The sequence below is a fragment of the Pleurodeles waltl genome, chromosome 12 (genome assembly GCF_031143425.1).
Source record: "Pleurodeles waltl isolate 20211129_DDA chromosome 12, aPleWal1.hap1.20221129, whole genome shotgun sequence".
Lineage (NCBI taxonomy): Eukaryota > Metazoa > Chordata > Amphibia > Caudata > Salamandridae > Pleurodeles > Pleurodeles waltl.
In genome coordinates, this window is record NC_090451.1 from 181,957 (window position 1) to 193,759 (window position 11,803).

The following is an 11,803-nucleotide window of genomic DNA, read 5'->3' on the forward strand; positions in this document are numbered from 1 at the left end:
TCTGCCTTTTGCAGGGCCTCCAAAACTTTCCATAGGTGGACCAGGTGCTCATCCCAGGTGGAGCTAAAGACAGCTATATCATCTAGATATGCTGCACTAAAAGCTTCCAAACCTTGCAGGACTGTGTTCACCAACCTCTGAAAAGTGGCAGGTGCATTCTTCAAACCAAAGGGCATCACAGTGAACTGATAGTGCCCTCCAATGGTGGAAAATGCAGTTTTAGGTTTAGCATCTTCTGATAATTTAATCTGCCAATACCCTGCAGTTAAATCAAAAGTGCTTAGATACTTGGCAGAAGCCAGTGTATCAATTAGCTCATCTGCCCTGGGTATACGGTGAGCATCAGTTTTGGTTACTTGATTGAGACCTCTGTAGTCAACACAACACCTCATTTCTCTTTTACCATCCTTACTGTGAGGATTTGGGACAAGCACCACTGGGCTAGCCCATGGGCTTTCTGAAGGCTCAATCACTCCCAAGTCCAGCATTTTCTGTACCTCTTGTTTTATGCAATCCCTGACATGGTCAGGTTGCCTATAAATCTTACTTTTGACAGGTCAACTGTCTCCAGTGTTGATTGTGTGCTCACACCAGGTAGTGGTACCTGGTATCAGTGAGAAGAGGTCGGACAATTGGCCTAGAAGATTTACACAGTTGTCCTTCTGCTCAGCAGTAATGCAATCTGCAAGCACCACTCCCTCCACTAAGCCATCAGTTTCAGTGGTGGAGAAGAGATCAGGGAGAGGGTCACTCTCTTCTTCCTGTCCCTGGTCAGCTGCCATGAGCAGGATTAAGTCAGCCCTGTCATAGTAGGGTTTTAGGCGATTGACATGGAGCACCCTATGGGGACTCCTGGCAGTGCCCAGGTCTACCAAGTAGGTACCCTCACCCTTTTTCTCAACAATGAGATGGGGTCCACTCCATTTGTCCTGGAGTGTTCTTAGGGCCACAGGCTCCAATACCCACACCTTCTGTCCTGGGTGGTACTGAGTCAGGACAGCCTTCTGGTTATGCCATTGCATTTGGAGCTCTTGGCCAGCCTGAAGGTTTTTACTGTCCTTTTTCATGTACTCAGCCATTCTGGATCTTAGGCCAAGTACACAGTCCACAATGTCTTGTTTTGGAGCTTTTAAAGGTTGTTCCCAACCCTCCTTCACAAATGCAAGGGGACCTCTCACAGGGTGCCCAAAGAGGAGTTCAAAGGGGCTAAAGCCTACTCCTTTTTGGGGTACCTCCCTGTAAGCAAAAAGGAGGCATGGCAACAGGACATCCCATCTCCTTCTGAGTTTTTCAGGGAGTCCCATAATCATACCTTTGAGAGTTTTATTAAACCTCTCAACCAGACCATTTGTTTGTGGATGATAAGGAGTAGTGAACTTGTAGGTTACCCTACACTCCTTCCACATAGCTTTGAGGTATGCAGACATGAAGTTACTATCTCTGTCTGACACCACTTCCTGAGGGAAGCCCACCCTCGGAAAGATTCCCAGGAGGCCCTTTCCCACTGCAGGAGCTGCATTGGTCCTTAAGGGAATTGCTTCAGGATACCTGGTGGTATGGTCCACTACCACCAGGATAAACCTATTGCCTGAAGCTGTTGGAGGGTCAAGGGGACCAAATATGTCAACCCCTACCCTTTCAAAGGGCACCCCAACCACAGGAAGTGGAATTAAGGGGGCCTTAGGCGTGCCACCAGTCTTGCCACTGGCTTGGCAGGGCACACAAGAGCGACAAAACTCTTTGGTATCCTCTGACATATGAGGCCAGTGAAACGATGGAACAAGCCTGTCCCAAGTTTTACTCTGACCCAAATGCCCAGCCAAAGGAATGTCATGTGCCAAGGTTAGAGGAAACTCCTTATACTGCAAAGGGATAACCAATCTCCTGGCAGCTCCAGATTTAGGGTCCCTTGACTCAGTATACAGGAGGTTGTCTTCCCAATACACCTTATGGCTATCAGTGACATCCCCATTCTACTGTTTGACAGCTTGCTGTCTCAAACCCTCTATTGATGGACAGGTCTGCTGTGCCACACTCAGCTCTTCCCTACCAGGCCCACCTGCACCCAAAAGCTCAGCAGTGTCTGCTGCCAGCTCTTCTGGTGTAGGTTCTGTACAGGGAGAGGATTCCTCTTCCTCACAAGGGGAATCATCTGGAGAGGGAGGGATAGTGGGCAAGGATTTACCCTTTCTACCCCTAGCATTTGGGAGCACTTGGTCCATTGTTTCAGGATCCAAGTTTCCCTGTCCTCTCTGCTTCTTCGCCTGAGCCCTTGTCAAAGCAAAGATATGCACTGGAATGCCTAGCATTGCTGCATGAGCCTCCAACTCCACTTCAGCCCAAGCTGATGTTTCCAAATCATTGCCTAGTAAGCAATCTACAGGTAATTCAGTGGCTACCACAGCTTTCTTTGGACCAGTAACCCCTCCCCAGTTGAGATTCACAACAGCCATGGGGTGGCTAAGAGTATTATTATGAGCATCAGTCACTTGGTACTGCTGACCAAGTAGGTGTTGATCAGGGTAAACCAGTTTCTCAATCACAATGGTGACACTGGCTCCTGTAACCCTGTAGGCCTCAACCTCAACACCATTTAATAGGGGAAGTTGCTTGTACCTACCCATATTAAGGGGACAAGCAACCAAGAGGCAAAAGTCAATACCACCATCAGAGACTAAAACAGCCTATGTGGTCTCCCTAACAAGACCAACCCCAACTACACTACCAATGGTGAGCCCAGCTACACCCTTTGATTGGCTATTTGTAGTAGACTTCCCACCACCACTGCTATTACTAGGGGCACTAGAGGTTGCAGTTGGGGTTGTGGTAGTGAGAGCCTTGGTGTTTTTCTTTGGGCAGGTGGAATCAGTTGCCCAATGGCCTTTACGTTTACATAAATAACACCATGGCTTCTTTTGATTGTGGGATTTGGACCCACCACCCCCAGAAGATTTTTGTGGGCCTGATGAAGACTCAGAATGTTTTTTATCTTTGTCCCCACCCTTGTCAGAAGACTTACCATCCTTCTTCTTGCCATCCTTGTCAGCCCCTGAATGAACTTTTCTGTTCACTCTTGTTCTGACCCATTTGTCTGCCTTCTTTCCCAATTCCTGGGGAGAGGTCAGATCTGAGAGTGCAACCTTCAAAACTTTGTAATTATTAGCATCACTTTCTCTGACAGTAAGGAACCTATCCCTACCCTTACCAGTGAAAGATAGCCACAATATAGCAGGTCACTGCCTTTGAGGGACCAACTGTACCATACAAGCCCTCTCATGTGCAGCAAACCACTTGTTAATGTCATCCCCCTCCTTGTAGGGGGGGGGGACTATCTTATGCAGGTTTCTGGAATCTTGTTCTCTTACAGGATTGCTATCAAAAACACTGCTGCTGCAACCATGGGATACTAACCCCAACCTCTGCCTTTCCCTCTCTACATCTAGAGATTCCCTGTCTAAGGCCAGCTGCTGCTGTCTTAGCTTCAGTCTGTCCTCTTTCAACTTCAGCTTTCTGAGTTCCCTTTCCATAGTGTTATCCTCAGGGTGGGAGGCTTGGGAATTCTGAGACACAGAGGAAATGTGGGAATTGGCAGAGTTGGACACCCTACTAGTGTGGGACTCCCTCCCACTACCAGTATCACTAGGTGGCCTGTTAGCTGGCAGGTCCTTGGATGAACCCTCTCCAGCATCCTCAGGGGACTCCTCTGAGTCTTGCTGGGTACCCCCCTCCTCTACCTCCTGATCCTGGGATGGGCCAGACTGGTTCTGGTCACTTTCTAGGAGAAGGCTAAGGAGAAGATCTTTGGAAGGGTTCTTACCAATGCTTAAACCTCTTTCTATGCAGAGACCCCTCAAACTTTTAAAGTTTAAACTACCATAGGTTGCCTGGACAACAGTGGGAGTAGGTTCTACTGCAGACATGTTTTTAGAAAGGGTTTAGGACAGAGAGAAAAAACGTTTAGAACTTTTAAAGAAAAGAGAAAAACGTTTTCAAACTTTTCTAAACTTTTCTAAACTTTTCTAAACTTTTCAGAAACTTTTTAGAAAGTTTATAGAAAGAAAGTTAAACTGTTTAGGTTAACTGTGTATATTTTTAAGTATTTGGTATATGTTTTTCTTATGAAAAGCACCAATGACAAAGTGGTAAATCAGTTACAAGTACATATCCCACAGCTGCACCACCAATGGAGGAGGCTGGCCTGGCTTATTGTGGGTACCTGATGGTACTTACACCTTATGCCAGGTCCAGTTATCCCTTATTAGTAGATTAGTAGTGTTCTAGCAGCTTAGGCTGATAGAGGTAGCTATAGCAGAGCAGCTTAGGCTGAACTAGGAGACATGCAAAGCTCCTACTATACCACTTATATCATATAGCACTATATCATAAAAATCATAATACTCAGAGTTACTAAAAATAAAGGTACTTTATTTTAGTGACAATGTGCCAAAAATATCTCAGAGGATATACTCCCTCAGGAGGTAAGTAAAATACAAAAAATATACACACAAACAAAAATCAGTTAAGTAAACAGTTAGAAAAGTAGTGCAAACACTGTAGAATACAGTAGGATGCAATAGGAGACAATAGGCCTAGGGGCAACACAAACCATATACTAAGAAAGTGGAATGCGAACCACTTAGGCACCCCAGGCCTAGTGTAGTGTGTAGAGGGTCGCTGGGAGTGTAAGAAAACACTAAGGTGGTCATTACAACCTCGGCGGTCTTTTAAGAAGACCGCCGAGGGACCGCCGTGCGGAAGACCGCCAGTAGTTGCGGTTTGCCGTGCGGCGTATTATGACCGTTGGCTGCCCTCTGTCGTTCTTCCGACGGAGAGCCGCCAACAGCCATACTTGTGGGCGGCGGGGAAGTGGAGGTTGCTCCACCTCCACCGCCACGCCAACAGAACACCGCCGAGCTAATCACGTCCTGTGATTCTGCGCGGCGGTGTTCTGTTGGCGGTGTGGTGTTGGCGGAGCTGCCCCCATGGCTCCCGTCCCCTCCTGGAGGATCGACGGAACAGGTAATTCGATCGTCCGTTAGGGGAGGGGGTTGTTGTGTGTTGTGTAGATGCATGGGGGTGTGCGTCTGTGTATGTAGGGGGGGTGTGTGAGTGCGTGTATGTTTGCGGGGGTGATGCGTGTTTCGGAAATGTGTGCATGTCTGTCTGTATGTATGTCTGTATGGATGTGTGTGTGTGAATGTGGGTGTACGTGTCTGAGTGTGTGTGGATGTTGGCATGTATGTCGGTGTGTGTGCGTGTATGTGTGTTGGTGGTGCCTGCGTGCGTGTCGGTGTGTGTCAGTAATGTTATGTTGGAGGTCGGGGTGGGGAGGGGGGCCCTGCCACCTTTGGGGGGTGGCAGGGGTGGTGGGGGGTGTAGGGGAGGGAGTCGGGGTGGAGGTGGGGGGTGGGGGATACCCCTATCAGTGCCAGGGAAAGAATTCCCTGGCACTGATAGTGCTTACCGCCATGGATTTCATGGCGGGTCCTACCGCTGGAAATCCACGGCGGTAAGCCGGGTTGCAATACCGGCGGCGGTATTGTTACGGCCGCCGGGCTGGAGACCCAGGTCTCCAGCCCAGCGGTCGTCTCCGCCCTGGCGGGCGGAACGGGAAAGCGGCGGATGACCATGGCGGTAACCGCCATGGTCATAATACTAAAAAAAAGACCGCCAGCCTGTTGGCGGTCTTACCGCCGCTTTAACACCGTCCGCCAGGGTTGTAATGACCCCCTAAGTGTGTCCAAGATACCCCACCCCAAGACCCTGAAAAGTAGGAGTAAAGTTACCCTACCCGGAAACACACTAAAGTCGTGATAGGAGATTCTGCAAAGACAACAACTGACTGCAAAGCACTGAAGACGGATTCCTGGACCTGAGGACCTGCAAAGAAAGGGGACCAAGTCCAAGAGTCACAAAAGTGTCCAGGGGGGGCAGGAGCCCACTAAACCCCGGATGAAGGTGCAAAATGGCTGCCTCTAGGTGGAAGAAGCTGAAGATTCTGCAACAACGGAACATGCCAGGAACTTCTCCGTTGCACAGAAGATGTCCCACGGCGTGCTGGAGGATGCAGAGTTGTTTCCATGCAGAAAGACCACAAACAATCCTTGCTAGCTGCAAAGGTCGTGGTTGAAGAAAATGGGTGCTGCCCGAGCCCAGGAAGGACCAGGAGGTCGCCCCTTGGAGGGGGAGACAGAGGGGGCGCTCAGCAACACAGAGAGCCCACGCAGAAGCAGGCAACACCTGCAGAAACACTTGGATAGGCATTCAAGAAATCTGAGCACGGCGGTCATCTCAACACTACAAAGAGGGTCCCACGAAGCCGGTGGTCAACTCAGCGAGTTGAGCAACGCAGAGCGGAGTTGGGCTATTCTGGGCACAAAGAATTCCTTGCAAAAGTGCACAGAAACCCTAGCAGCTGCAGATCACACAGTACACAGGATTGCTGCCTGGCGTGGGGAGGCAAGGACTTACCTCCACCAAATTTGGACAGAAGGACCACTGGACTGTCAGGGTCACTTGGATCCAGCTCCTGTGTTCCAGGGACCACACTCGTCAAGATGAGGGGGCACCCAGAGGACCGGTGATGCAGAAGTTTGGTCCCTAGGTTAGCAGGGGGAAGATTCCGTCAACCCGCAGGAGATTTCTTCTTGGCTTCCGGTGCAGGGTGAAGGCAGACAGCTCTCAGAGCATACACCACCAGGAAACAGTCGAGAAAGCCGGCAGGACTAGGCGCTACAATGTTGCTGGTAGTCGTCTTGCTACTTTGTTACGGTTTTGCAGGCGTCCTGGAGCAGTCAGAGGTCGATCCTTGGCAGAAGTCGAAAAGGGAGATGCAGAGGAACTCTGGTCAGCTCTTGTATTCGTTATCTGAAGAGGAACCCACAGGAGAGACCCTAAATAGCCCTCAGAGGAGGATTGGCCACCTAACCAGGTAAGCACCTATCAGGAGGGGTCTCTGACGTCATCTGCTGGCACTGGCCACTCAGAGGCCTCCACTGTTTCCTCACACCTCTGCATTCAAGATGGCAGAGGTCTGGGACACACTGGAGGAGCTCTGGGCACCATCCCTCGGTGGTGATGGACAGGAGAGTGGTCACTCCCCCTTCCTTTGTCCAGTTTTGCACCAGAGCAGGGACTGGGGGATCCCTGAACTGCTGTAGACTGGCTTATGCAAGGAGGGCACCATCTGTGCCCTTCAAAGCATTTCCAGAGGCTGGGGGAGGCTACTTCTTCCCAGCCCTTAACACCTATTTCCAAAGGGAGAGGGTGTATCACTCTCTCTCAGAGGAAATCCTTTGTTCTGCCTTCCTGGGACTGGGCTGCCCAGACCCCAGGAGGGCAGAAGCCTGTCTGTGGGTTGGCAGCAGCGGTAGCTGCAGTAAAAACCCCAGAGAGCCAGTTTGGCAGTACCCGGGGTCCATGCTGGAGCCCCGGGGATGCATGGGATTGGCACCCCAATACCAGATTTGGCATGGTGGGACAATTGCATGATCTTAGACATGTTACATGGCCATATTTGGAGTTACCATTGTGAAGCTACATATAGGTATTGACCTATATATAGTGCGCGTGTGTAATGGTGTCTCCGCACTCACAAAGTCAAGGGAAATTGCCCTGAACACTGTGGGGGCACCTTGGCTAGTGCCAGGGTGCCCTCACACTAAGTAACTTTGCACCTAACCTTCAATAAGTGAGGGTTAGACATATAGGTGACTTATAAGTTATTTAAGTGCAGTGTAAAATGGCTGTGAAATAACGTGTATGTTATTTCATTCAGGCTGCAGTGGCAGTCCTGTGTAAGAATTGTCTGAGCTCCCTATGGGTGGCAAAATAAATGCTGCAGCCCATAGGGATCTCCTGGAACCCCAATAACCTGGGTACCTAGGTACCATTTACTAGGGAACTACAAGGGGGTTCCAGTGTGCCAATCAGGATTGGTAAAATGGTCACTAGCCTGCAATGACAATTTTAAAGACAGAGAGAGCATAAGCTCCAAGGGCCCTGATGCCAGGGAAGGTCTCTAAGGGCTGCAGCATATCTTATGCCACCCTGGGGACCCCTCACTCAGCACAGACACACTGCTTGCCAGCTTGTGTGTGCTGGTGAGGACAAAACGAGTAAGTCGATATGGCACTCCCCTCAGGGTGCCATGCCAACCTCACACTGCCTATGCAGTATAGATAAGTCACCCCTCTAGCAGGCCTTACAGCCCTAAGGCAGGGTGCACTATACCATATGTGAGGGCACCAGTGCATGAGCACTGTTCCCCTACAGTGTCTAAGCCAAACCTTAGACATTGTAAGTGCAGGGTAGCCATAAGAGTATATGGTCTGGGAGTCTGTCAAACACGAACTCCACAGCACCATAATGGCTACACTGAAAACTGGGAAGTTTGGTATCAAACGTCTCAGCACAATAAATGCACACTGATGCCAGTGTACATTTTATTGGAAAATACACCCCAGAGGGCACCTTAGAGGTGCCCCCTGAAACCTTATCCGACTACCTGTGTAGGCTGACTGGTCCTAGCAGCCTGCCACACTCGAGACATGTTGCTGGCCACATGGGGAGAGTGCCTTTGTCACTCTGTGGCTAGTAACAAAGCCTGCACTGGGTGGAGATGCTATCACCTCCCCCAGGCAGGAGCAGTAACACCTGGCGGTGAGCCTCAAAGGCTCATCCCCTTTGTTCCAGCACCACAGGGCATTCCAGCAAGTGGAGTTGCCCGCCCCCTCCGGCCACTGCCCCACTTTTGGCGGCAAGGCCGGAGGAGATAATGAGAAAAAAAAGGAGGAGCCACTGACCAGTCAGGACAGCCCCTAAGGCAACCTGAGCTGAAGTGACTCTGACTTTTAGGAATCCTCCATCTTGCAGATGGAGGATCTCCCCAATAGGGATAGGAATGTGACCCCCTCCCCTTGGGAGGAGGCACAAAGAGGGTGTAGCCACCCTCAGGGCTAGTAGCCATTGGCTACTGCCCTCCCTGACCTAAACACACCCCTAAATTCTGTATTTAGGGGCTCCCCTGAACCTAGGAAATCAGATTCCTGCAACCTAAGAAGAAGAGGACTGCTGAGCTGAAAAACCCTGCAGAGAAGACGGAGACACCAACTGCTTTGGCCCCAGCTCTACTGGCCTGTCTCCCCCCTTTGGAAGAAAACTGCTCCAGCGACGCTTTCCCCAGGACCAGCGACCTCTGAATCCTCAGAGGACTGCCCTGCTCTAAAAGGACCAAGAAACTCCCGAGAACAGCGGCCCTGTTCACCCAAGACTGCAACTTTGTTTCCAAAGGAGCAACTTAAAGACAACAGCATTTCCCGCCAGAAGCGTGAGACTTGCAACTCTGCACCCGACGCCCCCGGCTTGACTTGTGGAGAACCAACGCTTCAGGGAGGACTCCCCGGCGACTACGAGACCGTGAGTAGCCAGAGTTGTCCCCCCTGAGCCCCCACAGCGACGCCTGCAGATGGAATCCTGAGGCTCCCCCTGACCGCGACTGCCTGACTCCCAGATCCCGTCGCCTGGAAAAGACTCTGCACCCGCAGCCCCCAGGACCTGAAAGATCGGAACTCCAGTGCAGGAGTGACCCCCAGGAGGCCCTCTCCCTTGCCCAGGTGGTGGCTACCCCGAGGAGCCCCCCCCTTGCCTGCCTGCACCGCTGAAGAGACCCTTTGGTCTCCCATTGATTACTATTACAAACCCGACGCTTGTTTGCACACTGCACCCGCCGCCCCCGTGCTGCTGAGGGTGTACTTTCTGTGTGGACTTGTGTCCCCCCCGGTGCCCTACAAAACCCCCCTGGTCTGCCCTCCAAAGACGCGGGTACTTACCTACTGGCAGACTGGAACCGGGGCACCCCCTTCTCCATTGAAGCCTATACGTTTTGGGCACCACTTTGAACTCTGCACCTGACCGGCCCTGAGCTGCTGGTGGTAACTTTGGGGTTGCTCTGAACCCCCAATGGTGGGCTACCTTGGACCCAAACTTGAACCCCGTAGGTGGTTTACTTACCTGCAAGAACTAACAATTACTTACCTCCCCTAGGAACTGTGAAAATTGCACTGTGTCTAGTTTTAAAATAGCTATATGTGTTTTATTTGAAAAGTATATATGCTATTGTGATTATTCAAAGTTCCTAAAGTACTTACCTGCAATACCTTTCATGCAAAGTATTACATGTAGAATTTGAACCTGTGGTTCTTAAAATAAACTGAGAAAATATATTTTTCTATACAAAAACCTATTGGCCTGGAATTGTCTCTGAGTGTGTGTTCCTCATTTATTGCCTGTGTGTATGTACAACAAATGCTTAACCCTACTCCTTTGATAAGCCTACTGCTCCACCACACTACCACAAAATAGAGCATTAGTATTATCTCTTTTTGCCACTATCTTACCTCTAAGGGGAACCCTTGGACTCTGTGCATACTATTCCTTACTTTGAAATAGTGCATACAGAGCCAACTTCCTACAACGGGTAAAAAAAAATTAGGTTTCCCTGTTTGACAAAGCTTTGAATTTTATTACCCATTTTCAGCTAATTCAAGCCCTATTATTGGCATACACAATTCATTTATATGTTAAATGTTGAGATGGAGAAATAAGAAAAAGGTAACGCAAAGAAAAACTTCACTTTGCCTGGGGCCCCTTGGAAAGGGGCTTCCTGGGGGCCCCCAAACAAGTGCCTAGTTTGCCCATGCCTTTAAGCTTCTCCGGCTAGGAGCCGTTTCAAGGTGCTTTTATTCCATGACTTTTAGCCATGATGAACAAGCAGTGCTGCTATATGGCTAAAAGACACCCCGACACTGACAACGCCAATAATGAAGAATTGCAGGCCTTTAAATGTCTCAGGCTATGACGTGGTCGACGCTGCCCGCTTCAAGGTGCTTTTGTTCCATGTGTGGCTAAAAGACACCCCAACACTGACAACGCCAGTAGCTACAGGGTTGCTGAGACCTATTGGCTTTGTCAGTGCTTGCTTGTTTCTGTTTTTTCCCAACTGCCCATAATGCAGAGTCGCAGGTATTCACCCTGTGTCCACACCGGAGTCACGCCCCCAAACTTTCACAGCCACTGTCTCATGCACAGACTTCCTGCTTACCGAATCTGGAAGAGGAAGGACCTTGCTGTGACGTGGGAGATGCACACATCCAATGGCTGCAGAGAACACATAATATAGCTCACAAATAATTGACGTCATTAAGTAGTCGTGGCCGAGTGGTTAAGGCGATGGACTAGAAATCCATTGGGGTCTCCCCGCGCAGGTTCAAATCCTGCCGACTACGGTGCATTTTTCCATTTTTATTGCTTGCAATAAAACACACTTCAGAATATTGGCTTTATTACAGAGCACCATCAAGAAGAAGCTTCAAGTGGAGAACGGGTGCATAAAATTAATACCAATATTGTTTCTCTGCATTAGGTACAGAACCCTAATTAACCAGTTTGGGCGATTTAGAAATGTTCGTTTCACGTCACGGGCAGACCTGGGTCGTGGGGCTCATCGCGGACGGAGGGTTTGGTGAGGTCCACACCGACCAGTGGCGGGATCACTGCTGGAAAAGAAAAATATGCTCTTCAGGAGCCCCGAATCCGGGGCTCGGAGCCTGTTAAACGAAGGGCCTTGTCCTGGAGGGAGAAGGAAAGCCCCGAAGAAGTTCATAAAACGGGGAAAGAAGTCGCTGCTACCTTACTTCATTGGTCACAAACATAGCGCCTGTTCACGTGGTTTAGGACCTCAGAGCCCACGCTGCAGAGACCCGGGTGCATTCAGCAGAGGCGGGCAAGGCAGCTAAAATGTCAT

At 50.0% G+C, this 11,803-nt stretch overlaps 1 non-coding gene across 1 annotated transcript; it reads left to right on the forward strand.

The window, feature by feature from the left end:
* The first annotated feature begins 11,203 nt into the window (after positions 1–11,203).
* On the forward strand, positions 11,204–11,285 carry TRNAS-AGA (transfer RNA serine (anticodon AGA)). Its single transcript has one exon. It is a non-coding gene; the product is annotated as a tRNA-Ser (tRNA).
* The last annotated feature ends 518 nt before the right edge of the window (positions 11,286–11,803 follow it).